Here is a 14,822-nt window from a genome sequence, read left to right as displayed (position 1 = left end):
AGATTCCTCACCTCTATACTAGGAAGAAAGGAAAACGACAAAGCCTGTTTGCTGTACTCGTAACATCAGCTATTCTACAAGATGCAGAGGAAGCTGCAGTAACTAACTCTGACATTAAACAATGCCATTTATGGTATTAAACAACAATTAAAAATTATGATTTTTAAGATGACATCCAGTTCCCCCAAATAAACCCTGAATTTTATCCTATTCCTATAAAAAGTTTTCCTTGTTGTATATTTTCCACATTCCTATCACCACACAACACATCCAGGTTGCCCTGTTTTAAGAAATTTATGCCCCTTTCCTTTTTTAAATAAAGAAATACATACATTTCTATTCTGTAAAGTTTTAAATTTGCTGAGGCAGTATATTCCATTGTTGAACAGTTTTTACCATCAGGAAATTCTTCTTAATGTTTAGGTGGAATCTCTTTTGTACAGTTTGAATCAATTGCTTTGTGTCCTAGTCTCTGGAGCAGCTCTTTCTTCCCTACAACAATCTTTCAAATATTTAAACATGGCCATCATATCACCTCTTAACCTTCTCTTCCCCTGCTAAACATATCCAGCTCCCTACATCTCTCCTCATAGTGCAGGATTTCCAGACCTTTCACCATTTTGGTCATCCTCCTCTGGGCATGCTTTAGCTTGTCAACATCGTTCTTGAATTGTGGTGGCCAAAACTGGACACAGTATTCAAGGTGAGGTCTAAAATAGAGTGGCACTATTATTTCCCTTGATCTAGACACTAAACTCCTATTGATGGAGCCTAGAATCACAGTGGCTTTTCTAGCTGCTGCATCACATTGCTGACTCCTGTTCAGCTTGTAGTCTCCCAGATCCCTTTCGCTTGCACTGGTGTCAAGCCAAGTGCCATCCATTCTGTATCTGTGCATTTCATTTTTACTACCCAAGTGTAGTACCTTACATTTCTGTCTGTAGAAATTCATTTTATTAGTTTTGGCCCAGCTTTCTAATCTGTTAAGATCATTTTGAATTCTGATCCTCTCCTCTTGGGTATTGGCTACCCCTCCTAATTTCGTGTTACCTGCAAATTTCTTAAACATGCACTCTATTTTATCATTCAAGTCACTGATAAACATGTTGACTAGCACTGGATCCAGGACAGAACCCTTGGGAACTTGCTAGTCACTTCTCTGAAGGATGCCACTGGTGAGCAATCTATGGGTTTGGTCGCTCAAGCAATTACAAATCCACATTGTCTAGCCCACATTTTACTAGCTTGTTTGCCAGGACATCATTGGGAAACTTGTCATCGGGGAACTTGTAACTTCCCTCTCAATACAGACCTCCCACGAGTTCGCTCTTTACTCTTTCAGACTTGCTCTCCTTGCTTCCTTGCCTCCCCAATCAGCCTCCCCTCGGGTCCATCCTCATCATTGCCCATTCCAGGCCATGATGATGTTTGTCAGTGGCAGTCGCATAAGGGGAGGAGGATGATCTGGGCAGCCTCCCTGCATCCCTCAACCCACAATGAGTTTTCTTGCCAGGGGAGTAGCAATGATCTGGTGGTCTTCCTGCTGGACCTCAGCCCATGACTCCAGCATAGAATCTTTCAATTTCTTTTTCTTCTGCCTCTGTAGTAGGAGCATAAACTTGGATTACAGCTATATTGATGGGTTTTCTTATTTATATTATTTGATCAGAATTTACATTATACAGTGGGCCCTTGGTATCCGCTGGGTTTGGTTCCAGAATCCCTCAGGGACAAAAAAAATAAATCTATGGATGCTCAAGTCCCATTACATACAATGGCATAGTAAAATGGTGCCTTATATATAAAACGGCAAAATCTAGGTTTGCTTATTAGAATTTATATATTTGGGGGGATATTTTCAAGCCGTGGATGCTTGAATCCGTGGATAAAAAAATCCATGGATAAGGAGGGCCAACTGTATCCTTTGACTGCTTTTGCTATAACTCTTCTCATTATTAATGCCCCTTTCTTCTTAGTTTTTCATTTCCTGAGTAAAACACTGTGAATTTATCTGGCTCAAAATGTCCCATTCCTGTCCACCCCAGTCACCCCAAGTGCTTTATTATAATGTTTATACATTCCATTTCTTGTTTTATTATGTCTAGCTTCCTATGATTCATGCATTTCACATTCTATGTTTCTGTGTCTTGTGCAGCTTTGAACTTGCTTTTCTGTGTACATCAACAACTGAAGGTCCTTTCAGCTTGGTTCCAGTTGCATAATTAGCCACAGCGCTACTTGTAGCTGTCCTTTGCTCTACCCCAGTAGCTTGCTGACTGCCAGTGCAAGCAACCCTCTAAAATCAGGGCCTATGAAATTCATTTCTGACAATGATATCACAAATGTTTTATTGATTAATACCACTACCACAAACTCCTTATCCTGGCATTTTGCATCGCTAGGAATGAGGTCTTTGGCAGAAAATGTTATGTTTAACCAACATCAAAAGCAAAAAAATTCTAATCAGACAGTCAAGGCAGGTGATGAAAAGCCACCAGCAAGTCTGGCCTGCCGCAGCCATGTGTCATTACTATAAATACTATCAACTGGGCTGGCATCTGTCCTCCTCCCACATAATTATCCATTTTAAATTATTTGGGCTAGTACTTCATAGGCATCTATATGAAAGCATGGCCTTTGTAAGAGTGGGAACTCCCATTAGATCAGGATTGGAAAAGACCACCACACGCTGTCTAGAAGCAGGATTTAAGGCAGGAACTGTCAGTAGCCCAATTCAACCCAAGTGGCAGACAACTGGTGGATTATCCATACTTGTCTTAAGCAAAGCTTTTTCCCCCTCCTTTTTGGCTATCATCACAATATGACTGGCACGCTATGGGCTCTCTTCCTGACTTTGAGATATATCTTAGAGATATATCAGTCTCAACAGAAGTATTTAATAAACTAATTTCTCTCTTTCCCTTTTTGGTCACTGTCTCATAGTACTAAACGCTGCTTAGCCTGATGCTGTGAAATTCTCATATTATAACGAACTGTTACCCACTGCTGTCTCCAAGACTTTTCCAACATTTCCCAGCTGCCTTCAAAGTGCTGAAATATGAACTGATCCATTTGGCTAAACATGCCATAATGTGTCCTTTTACTGGAGTAGATGTCACAGTGACCACAAGAGACAGAAAAACAACTAAAGGATATACTGACCGGGTTTTGGATTAGCTTGAAATACAGACACATACCAGGAGAGAGAGGGGTCTAAACAAATCTGCTAAATATAACTATCCTGATGCAGCATACTTTTAAAGCAGCCAATACAAGAGTGTGATAGAGACAGATAACTATAGCTGTTTCCTCTTTACTCACATCCTGCCTGCCTTATGTACAATTTGTCAACCTTGAATTTGCCAAGAGACTGTCAGCTATTTAAAAACAATGACTTATAGGATGTCTATATTTAATACAATAAAAATCATCCTGAACATAAATCCTATTGATACTAATAGGACTTAGGAGTCTGTTGTTAGGATCAAAATCATACACTCACACAAACACAGTGTGTGTGTGTGTGTGTGTGTGAGAGAGAGAGAGAGAGAGAGAGAGACAGACAGACAGACAGACAGACAGACAGACAGCGAGAATATATATAATAAAGTTATTTAATTATCAATTGAAAATCTCCTGCTGCACCATTTATTTACGATTCAGCTTGTATAGAATCTGATGGGCTCCTCCTTCAAACCTGTCCACCAGAATGCTGAAATCTAGCTGTGCTATATATGATCTTAAAATTCAACCAACTGATAAGTTTGTCTTTGTACATTATTTGGCAACTCCCTCTTTCCCTAGCACTTCAAAACAAATGCAAACCTTCAGCACTTTCACCAATTTTGTGTGTATTCTACTGTGTCAATCTTATCTTCCTCCTTTTTAGCCTTAAAATATTACATGCCTTAGTAAATGTTTATGTCCTCCTTCTCTCCCTCTTTCAGACTCCTTTTCTTTCCTTCTGTCCCGTCAGTCCATTAGGCTACTAGTTTTTCTAGAAATCTAATCAGTCCTAGAGGACTTCTGACATTAGGTCAAGGGCTGCAGGTTGCCCACATCTGATTTAGAACTACACTAGTCCAGTTCCAGAACTGACAGCTTGAAATCTCTACAAACATAATAGGGAAGAAATGGAGGTGAGGGGTGTAAGGGAGATGGGGGCAATTAACTCATTTTGTTTCATGTAGACAGTTTCAGATACAGAGTTTGCACTGGTAATTAATGTCACTTGCCAAGAACAACAACAACAAAACAGCAGATTTTTAAAATATGGAAAAATGGGCTTCAAATGCTGCACAGCATGGCTCATACATTATCGTACAGGTAAACATATACACACATACCTTTCATGGTTATTTAAAAAACAATTCTAAAAGGTTAGGTGAAAGAGGATGTTGGCTAAGATCCAGACCAGCACGAGCAGCTATTCATCCAACGAACAGGATCCTTTAAACTATCCCTTTGAGCAAGTAATGAAACAGCTCTGTAATATAACTTTTAAGGCTCCACTCTAGTGTTGGCTGCTTTAAAAGTACGCTGCATTAGCATGGCTATATTTAGCAGATTTGTTTTTTTAAGTATATACTTCATAAGGGAGACTGTTAAGAGAGCCAAGAAACAGCCTCACATATAAATATATGGAGAGAGGGAGGGAGGGAGGGAGAGGGATTTCATAAGAGGCTTTAGGAATATTTTTGGTTAGTATCTTTGCTAATATTTATAGATCAGCTATATCTAAATATAAAGGTTATATATTCCATTTAGCTGTTTCTGTCTCTATCTTTTCTGAGGCTACAGTGGGAACACTGACATGAGATGGCTTTCTCTGGAGAAAAAGCAATCTCCCAACCCGGGGTCAAATTCCTTTATCCATCTGGAGGTTCATTTCTGACAAGAAGCTTGAACTGAAAAAATCTGAAATTGGATTAATATGTGTAAAAGTGCAAGGGAAATTAAACCTAAAGATGACAAGGTAGTTTGCTACTCCAAATCTTTGAAAACGAACGGTTGATTAAGGACTCTTAAAAAGCTCTCTTTGATCAAGAGCCCTTGAAAATATGACCACTGTCAGCAAAGAGAAACCAAAATCTGAGCACTACAGTGTTTGACTCTGACCAAAAAGGTATTAAAATACCTTAGCTTATTTCATCAAACACTATATGTGAGCCAAAAATGCAGCAGGTATGTGAGAATCTAAAACACGCAACTTGGCAGCTGAAACATCTGAAATGAAAAAACTATATACCCAAAACACATGACTGATGCATTAGAACTATGTAACTGCTGGAATACTATAGGGCAAAACAGGCTGCCCCTTCCGAAAGCAAATTGGGGCCACATAAACTGGTCGCTGAGGCCAGTCTACCTTGAAGCTGGCTGAAAAATGAATGGCATTTTGGGCTGGCAAAAAGGTGGCTTTTTTACCTGCCACAGCTCATGGGCAGTTTAAGCCTCTCTGGCAGTGTGCAGCATGTAAACGTTGCACTGCCAGAGCACCCGGAAGCCGGTCCATGTCTGGGCAGCTGAATGGCTTGAAGCTGGCTTCCAGAGGGCTTGGGGGCTTGCGTCATCTGTACGGCATGCCCCCAAGCCAGGTGGAAGCCACCTTTTTATGCCGGTCTGTTTCATCTCTATGTGACCCTCCCTCAAACACAAAGCAAAATCACTAGAACTAAAAGACCTTTTTCATTTGTAATTAGAAGTGTATGGAGCCCTGATCTAGACTCCATCTGTATGTTACTGTTGTTAACTGCTCCCAAGTCAGCCTTGACTCATGATGACCCGGTGGATGAGACATCTCTAAGACTCCCTGGCCTCCACTACTCTGCTTAGGTCCTACAGACTCATGCTCATGACCTCCCTGAGTCCAGCCATCTGGTATGCGGTCCTCCTTTCTTTCTTCCACATTCAACTTTTCCCTAGAAAAGCATGATTGCCTTTTCTAATGAGTCATACCTTCTCATTGTGTGGCCAAAGTACAACAACCTCAATTTAGTCATCTTGGCTTCTAGGGGTATTTCTGGCTTGATCTGTTCAAGAACCCATCTGTTTGTCTTATTGGCTGTCCATGGTATCCTCAGCACTCATCTCTAGTACTACATCTCAAATGAGTTGATTTTCTTTTTATCCGCTTTTTCTATCTGTATAGGGGAGGGTTAAAACTTCCTTCCTAACCAGTAAATTAAACTAATATTCCCCCCACATGGGGGAGGAAAGAAAGAAAATCAACTGACGCCACTAGAAGGTTTTTTAAAATAATTCCCATCTGAAGGAGGCATACTAAAATAAACTTGCATACACCAGGCCCATGTTTAAATTGGGGCATCCCCATGCTCTCTTCCAAAAGGACAAGAAAAAACATTTTAGCTATATATTAAACACAGCATGCCATTTTACTTTTATATACTCTCCCCTTGCTTCTCTTGCTTTTGCTTTATCACAAGATCAGAAGCACATGTTTCTCTTTTCACCTAAACATGATTTCTTGGTAGAGTTGGACCTCCATATCTGCGGGGCATCCGTTCTGGACCCACCCCTCAGATACCAAATTCCATACATGCTCAAGTCCCATTTTAGTTCATAGCACCACGGTGCATGGTGCCATTAGGAAAAACAGGAGCTTGCCGTCCGCTGATGGTTAGATCTGTGGATGGCAAGTCTGCTGATAGAGAGAGAGCAGACTGTATGTCTAAACTGATAACTTTAGTTCATTTCGTTAGGACAATCAATAATCTTAAATTATGACTTGAAGTTGTTTTGATAAGAGTAATCATTGTTAAAGATAAATCTCAATTTCAACTGTACTAATACAACAACAAAATGCTCCACTGGCTTCTTGATCAGCCAAAGGTGTGAAAAATCATACAGGAGGAGGGGAAATGGATAATGTTAGCCACCGGCCTGCATTTTGGATGTGAAGATACCACATTTTAAGGGAATCCTAAAGAGAGACCCAATGCACTGGGACTTTACTATTTGAGGTTTCTACCTACAGCAAAGCTAAAACATTTTTCTTTTTTTTTTAAAAAAATTGGACTACATTTGGCATGTTTTATCAAAACAGCACCTAATTTTTTCCTAATGCAAAAACATGAGAAATTCAAAGTTCTTTGCGTAACAAAGAACTTTGCGTAATCTCACAAAGGATGGAGATATCTTGGATCTTAGAAGATATACCTTTTTGAGTTGCTAATAGTTTTCAAATTTTATCTCCTGGACTTTGGTATGCTTTGTTCCCAGTGCCATATGGACGAAAGGAGGAAGGACCTCCTTGCACAGATATCTCTCCACACTATTTTGACATAGAACAACGCACCAACAACACCTTGAAAAATGCAGGGCTGTGACTAACATTGTCATTTAAAAAAAATAATTTCCTGTATGATTCTTAACACCTTTGCATGAAGCCACTGGAGCTCTGAAAGCTTGCATCATGTATTTTGTGCATTTTGTTTTTTCCGAATAAAGGTATCACTGCTTTGTGTATCTTGGATGTTACTGCAGGATGTTATTTTACAGGAAGAGATTTGTTCACAATTCTTGTTCAAAATCCTACTTCCAAACAAAATTGCAAATTTATGGTTAAAATGTATTTTCCTATTTTATCCTTTTAAAATGTAGAAAGGCATACCGTATATACTTGACTATAAGTCGACGGTAGGTTTTGAGGCCAAAATTATGGATTTTGATATGACCCTTGGATAAGCCAAGGGTAAAACTTAGGGGCATGTGACAAAGGATCTAAAGGATGAAGCAAGGAAAACACTGCCAAACCACTTAAAAAAACCCAGCAAGCACAACAGTTTGTGTTCATCCTAAAAGGTGGATGGATGAGAGAATAGAGAGGGGTCAAGGCTTCCAGGACCTATTATGCTCTTGCTTTTCACCAGGGCATGGTTCCTTTTTTAAAAAGCGTTAAAGTACAGTATTTACATTGACCTATGGATAAGTCAACTCAGGTTTTTGGGGTCAATTTTTTGACTAAAATTTCTAGACTTGTAGTTCTGTTGTCATTGTTCTACCATGTAGCATTTTTACTGTCAAAATTGTATTTGCTACTTTTGGTTCTTGTAGAGAAAAGCAATTTGAACCACATACTTTACAAATATGAAGTAGATTAAAGAGCTTATGGCAGGGTACAGACCGCCAGAAAGAGGCAGCTGGGAGCCACCTTTCTTTTCCACATAGCTGTGCCCCAGCAACCAAATTGCGTGGCGCAGCTACACGGAAAACAAAGGAGTGCTGAAAAGCAGCTCCTTTTAGCGCTGCTCCAAACTGCTGGCGGCGGTGTGAGCACATCGCTGCTGCGCGGGTCCATGTGGATGATGCGCAGCAGTGACGTCACAGCTGTGCGCGCCGTGTATACGGAATCGCGCAGCGATGACATCCTGGTGACATGCTAGGGTTGCAGGGTGTCTGGAAATGGCGCCTCGAGGCAACCCTAGCATGTCGCGAGGATGTGCTAAAGGGCCTGTCTGGACCGGGCTTATGTTAAACCTAGATTACAAATCAGCCATCTGATACAAAAAAAGAGATCAGGTGTTAAAACTCCCAACAAGTAAAACAACTTTCCCCTTTATGAGAACCAAATCCTACTACAAACAATCTCAACCACTTCCTCGTTTCCTTAATCTTACTCACTGATAAGTAACTACATGCTAAATCCTTTTTAACTTTGTTTCCCTCTGAAATATATATATATTTTTTCATTTTGCATCCTGAGGTAGATATAAAGTCATTGTAATCTGGCAGCAAATCTTCTTCCGGTATTAATTAAAATATAAAAGACCAATTTTTTGGAGATTGACAGATTAACACACAAAATAAAAGTAAGCAAAGAGATTTTGTAGCACTTATGAGACCAACTGAGAGAAAGACGTTGTAGCATCAACGTAGTCTACTTCCTCAGATACACAATGACATAAAGGTACAAAGAAATAAAGGTCCAGTGGATCTGCCATATTGGCTGGTTTACCATTCCCAGACTGGCGCTCTCGCAGATCACCCTGCCCCATATTAGTCAATGGCAGTGCACGTACACAGCTGCATTGACATGGACATCATTGACCACTGACTAATATGACCTTGATCTCCTATGATTTTCCCATCCACAAGGGAGCCCAGAACCAAACCCCTGCAGATGGGAAAGGCCCACTATATTTTAAAATACAGCACACCTTATATATAATGCTTGTTCTGCATTTTGTGTACTATATATAATAGCCATTTCAGAACTATCTATGGTAAATTCCTACCAAGCCTTTTCCAGTATAAAAATAATCTGTTGAAAGTAACATTATGCAGCATACGAATGAACTACACAACTAGACTGTACTATTTTCACTGGCAGCCATGAGACCAGAAACTCTGTTTACCAAAGGCTTGCCTCCGAGTTAGGCTTTAGTGCAAACACTGGGTTATTGTGCCTGTCTTGTGCAAATAATAAACCAATATTTTAAAACTTCCTAAATTTTAACAGGAATTAAGTCATAATGCACTATAACTTGGGGCCTAAACAGATGGCCCTAAAGGGGCAGCAACATGCCGCCCCTTTGAGCACTGGATTGAGGTCATGGCAACCGCACTCCACGGCCCTGGTTCAGTGTTTTGCCCTTATCACTAGATACAATCACACTGGAAATGGAACCTAACCATTTTGGAAGGAAGGAGCTGTATTAGAGTGGACCTTGCACCATTAACTAGAGAAATTATCTTCCCTGTCAATAAAGCACTTGGTCAACCATGATTTTCTCTTAAATTGCATTATTAATATTTCAGTTCCACACACGCAAGAAAAGTCACACCAAGCATCTTAAGATTCTCTGAGCCCCAGCTCTTCTATATTGTTTCCATATGCATGTGTTTTTAAACAGAAACCATGGCCCAGTACAGACTGGTGCTCTGTGCTGGCCTGGGGCCAAAAGTAGGGTTTTGTAGCGTCCGCATGCACCCAGCCCTACAATCGGCGCATGGGTGCCATGATTGCATGAACCCGTCCATATGGGATGTCATCGTTGCACACAAGGACACCAAGGATGCCCCATGCACGAACTAAAAAGAACCCGCTGGAAGCGGGTTTCTTTTATGCCTACCAGAGGCCACAGTATTTGTCTGCTGCGGCCTCCATCTGGGGGAGAATCTGTACAGCCCTTATGTGACAAAATAAGAAAGGAAAAGAAATATTTCAAAATATCTTTCCAGTTAAAAGCAGTATGATTCACTCACTATCTCCATGTTCTTAAGTCCACCCATGATGTCCATTCAGAAGACTAAAACTGAAACAAACTCCTACCACAGGTAAAATGAGGACAACCAAGAAACAGAAATTAAGAACCACAATAAATGTTGCTAGATTTACATAACAGCAATAAGGAACAAAAGAAAATCGTGACATGCAGGGTTGACAATCAGGAAGTTACTATTAATCAATGCTAAAGCATCTAACTTAGCCACATGTTTCTCTATAAAAAAAATTAATATACTGTCTACACGCATAAATTACATGGTGCACAAATTTCTGTCTTTATGAAGGCTCACACACAAACATGTGAGTTGTGGAAGTTTGTTTTGTTTTTGCCTCTGGTTCAGTATTTATAAAATGTAAAGCTTTCCAACCCCCAAATATGGGAAACCTCTAATGATAAGGGGTGTCGGCCAGCTCTATAAGGGACAAGCTTTCTCGCCCACAAAGAAGGGACATCACTCACAAGAAGGAACACCTAACAACCCTAATCACAGTATTTAAGAGGGAAAAAGGAAAATTTAAGCATTTAAAATCTGAGAAACAGCAAAAATCATAGTTATGAAACACAAAAATACAAAAAGCAGTAATCCAAACTGCAACTATGAAAATACACTAAAACAGTAAAATAAAGTTCAATTAAAAGTCCTGTTAAACTGAAAAATATTAATCTAGTGTTCAAATCACCTTTCTTCAATCTGATTTCCCCGAGATGTGTTGAACTATGACTGCCATCATAGCCAATAGCCATGCTTGGTGGCAATAATGGAAGTCACAGTTAGCAAACCTGAACAACATTGTGTTTGAAATGGGGCTTAAAAAACCCAAAGTCAGCACAGTCTGAGTCTGTTTAGTAAAAGACTTTCATTGATAAGGTGCCTTCACTGAAAATATCTTCTCTAGCTATTACCTCAGTAATACTGTATTTAATTAAGATTCCCCACTTCTTAACATATATGATAAGAATTTGTCCTCTTCATACATTACAAGAATAGCTTCCAGATAATATATAGTTTCATTGCATTCTCTTTCCAAAAACAGATTTCTTCCCATCTTTAAATTACTTACTGGGTAGAAAAGAAATTCTTAACCCTACAGCCAGTGCTGTTTGGACATGCTGTAGTAGACATGCTGCTACTTACAGGGATAAAGGACTCCACTCTGACTTCTTAGCATGTTTTGGAGGGGAGATAAAGTGGGAAACAAAAGGAAGTACTTAGAGCAGTTTTGCTCAATTCTTCTTCTAAAGAACATGGGAAAACAGCCAGAGACCTTTGAGTCTGACTGGCTCTGAAAGCAGCAGTGGCAACACTGCAGAAAATAGAAACGCATGCCCCTCCTTATTGGGAGTGGGAAGCCAATCCCACTTTGGCAAACATGCTAGCAGGGGAATGTGTGTTATTCTTTGGACTGAAATGACCGGGGTGTGAACAAGATGTATACTGAAGGACATATTATTTCTACTAGTCCTATAAGAACTGAGGGTCTTCAGCTGGAAAGAGCAAGCCACAATTAGAGACTTAATATCTGTATTAGCATGGAATAGGTTGTGTACTGTTGGAGTGGCTGGATTACTACAAAAGAACACAACTTTTCTTCTTCTGAGTATTTTTATTATCCTCTTCCCTACAAGATGTGTTTTGGAAATTCTCATGTTCCTGGCATATTGATATATTTTAGCTGGGATTGGTCAGTCTGATGAAGAATAGAGGTGAAGAGGCAACATATGGAGAGTAGTTTGCCCTCAGATCACCTGAAAAACTGATTGTGACACTTCAATGTATGTCTTTTGAGAATTAAAGTATCTGTGTATCTGCTACTCTAGTCTCACAAGGAACAAGTTTCTGGGCATTTTATCTTCCATCCAAAGGAGAGAAAGGATAGAACTATCCATTGCACAGACTAGTAGAACTGGCCCTATACAACTCTACGTATATAATATTATATGCCAAAACATCACCCCCTACTAGAGATAGTTTCCAACCAGTACTTTTGTGTTTGGTCCTGTTTTGAAAAGATTTTGCACCTCTTTCATTCCGTTAGTTCTCAAGCATCCTCTATGCTTAAAATTTAGATAGTCCAGATATTTTCAAGATTTATAATATAATCCTAATCTTCTTTCGTTTCTATCCAGCCTCCTAAAGTGTGTGTGTGTGCGCGCACATGCGTGCGCACACCCACAAGTTACCCGATAGACTTATGGTGACCTGATGCCTTTTGCTCCACAAAAAGAGACAGTGCTCAGCAGAGGAGGGGTAGGGACTTTTCTCCCTGATGCTTGCCCAGGCCACCTTCCTGGGTTCCTCCCCTCTGCTGTACTCGGTGCCTCCACGTTCTTAACATGTGGTCTAAGGACCCCGCTGTGCCTATTTCTCCAGCTGATCATTCTTCATGCCTCTTTATACGGTGGCCAGGGTGCATGTGGAGCAAAAGGCAACCCCAGCTGTCCCAAGTAAAGGTGTATAGTGAGTACAGTTGGCCCTTCATATCTGTGGGAGTTCCGTTCCGGACCCCCCACTCAGATGCCAAAAACTTTGGGACTTCAAGTCACATGGGTTGTAATGGCTGCACACTATGCACCATTGCTGCATGAACACACCACCACCATTAGGGACAATGGGGCAAGGCCATCTGCAGATGCTCAAATCTGTGGATGGCAAGCCCGTGATTGGGGCGGATGGGCTGTACAATATTCAATGCAACTTAGGGTTTTAAATTCTGAGTTAGGTCTGGGGATCTATGGCAACAAAAGATATTTCAAAGGGATCCCTGTAAAAGAAAAGGTTAAGAACCTAGAAAGGTTAAGAACACAGAAAAAGGTTAAGAACATAGACATTTAGTTGTCCTTTGCTATCCACGGGGAATCAGTTCCAGACCCCTTTGTGAATAGCAAAAGACATGGGATCTTAAGTCCCATTCTTTTCAATGGACACTGGCAGCAGCTTGTGCCGGTGTGTGTGCACCCACTGAAAAAGCCAGGGCTTGCCATTTGCAGAAGCTCAAACACAGATAGCAAGCCCATGGTTGGCACGAGCATACTGTAGCTGTAAGAACCAGTGTTAACTTGTGAATTACTCACTGGTAAATACAGATGGGACTGTAATATGTCAGTGCCTAAACAACCTAAGCATTCATACACTAGCCTTTTTTCAGATACAATAGGGTAGTGTATACCATGTTTTCTCCCCTGTCAAAGTAAAGGGCCCTGGGGTTTGGTTCCAGGATCTGCTGTAGATACCAAAATTAATGGCTCCTCAAGTCCCATTAAATGCAATGGCATAATGAAATGGTGTCCCTATATAAAATAGCAAAATTAATGTTTGCTTTTTGGAATTTATATGTTTTTGGTCGATTTTCAAGCTGTGGATGATTGAACTGTGGTTAAATAATCCGTGGATATGGAGGACCAACTGTATAGCTTAAATATCAGGTAACAAAACAAATGCTTTCTTCCAAGGAAAATGTACCCATTTCTAGCAACCACTGAAGAATGTGTCAAACATTTTGTTTATTATATTAAAAGTATTGGGATGCTTACAAGAAGAAAGAGGGGGGAAATTAGAGCAGGTACAATTAATTCTAAAACTTCAATATGAGAAAGAAACAGTATAACCAAATGCTTTTAATTCACTCTCCTTTCTACAGACAAAGCAACTGTCTCACCCAAACATCCACTATTTTATATAATTCTCTTATACTTCTGAAACTGTACAGAAACAAATCTTTTACCTTATCCCACTTGTATATGAGAAGAACCAGATAGCCACAATGTCATGTTATGACCTCAAACTTCAAATCCCTACCCTTCATCTCTTCCTGTGCTGGAAAATATGACAACATGTCTAATTCTATCTCAGACAGCAACATTCTTTCCCATGTACTTTCAGCCCTACGAAACATCTACTTATGAAACAGTACAAAAACGTAAAATGTATCACTATTATTAGTTTTTACTACAAATAAAAAAGAAACAGAAAGAGCCTGACCAGCTAATTAATCTTAAAAGTTTCTGAATACCTGAACAAAAAAAGAGCAGATGCAGTTTTCGGCAGCGTCTGGTACAGTATTTTTAGCCCACTCGTTTCGTCTTGCTTTAACGTCACTTCCTCGCAGTCTCTAATCCACAAGTCTGACCTAATATATACGTGGTCTCTTCTTCCAAACAAGCAAGTTACCAAGAATTTGTTTCAAATATTAATAGGATTATTTCTTCACTCAGCCAATTTCTGGGAATTCTGTTCCACTCTTTGCAAGCTGATTAGCTGTCTGCTTGAGGAGGAGCAGGGACAGATTTGCTCCAACTGGCAGTAAACACAGGAGAGACAAGCACTAACTGTGAAAACATTCTGTTTCCCGTCTGCAGCAGAGTTAAGAGGCACTTCTTAACTCAAGAAAGTGTGATGCAGATTCCAGGAATCTGGAGTCCATCTCTTCAGCAACCCAGACTTCAGGTTTAGATGGTAACTCTAAGATAAGCAGCATAATTATTGACAATCTAATTGCATGCCTCTGGGATGCTAGCACCAAATTAGCCACACCGATATTCACAGCAGCACCAATACAGGAGGATCAAGCAAAC

General features: G+C 40.2%; 1 protein-coding gene across 7 annotated transcripts in view; it reads right to left on the bottom strand.

Moving 5' to 3' along the window:
- Positions 1-14,822, bottom strand: part of DGKD (diacylglycerol kinase delta) — an 85,683-nt gene that overhangs the window by 49,111 nt on the left and 21,750 nt on the right. The window contains exon 1 of one of the 7 annotated variants that reach the window (XM_089509528.1): positions 11,386-11,452. The exons of the other annotated variants lie outside the window; for them this stretch is intronic. The gene's annotated coding sequence lies outside the window, so the exon portion shown is untranslated. Of the gene's footprint in view, positions 1-11,385; positions 11,453-14,822 lie in introns of those variants that run through there. 7 annotated transcript variants of the gene reach the window in all.

Source organism: Sceloporus occidentalis, unplaced genomic scaffold (genome assembly GCF_023333645.1).
Source record: "Sceloporus occidentalis isolate IW3139 unplaced genomic scaffold, rSceOcc1.0.p SCAF_2, whole genome shotgun sequence".
Classification (NCBI taxonomy): domain Eukaryota; kingdom Metazoa; phylum Chordata; class Lepidosauria; order Squamata; family Phrynosomatidae; genus Sceloporus; species Sceloporus occidentalis.
The sequence above is the reverse complement of the archived record's forward strand: the minus strand, read 5'-3'. Positions and strand labels throughout refer to the sequence as shown.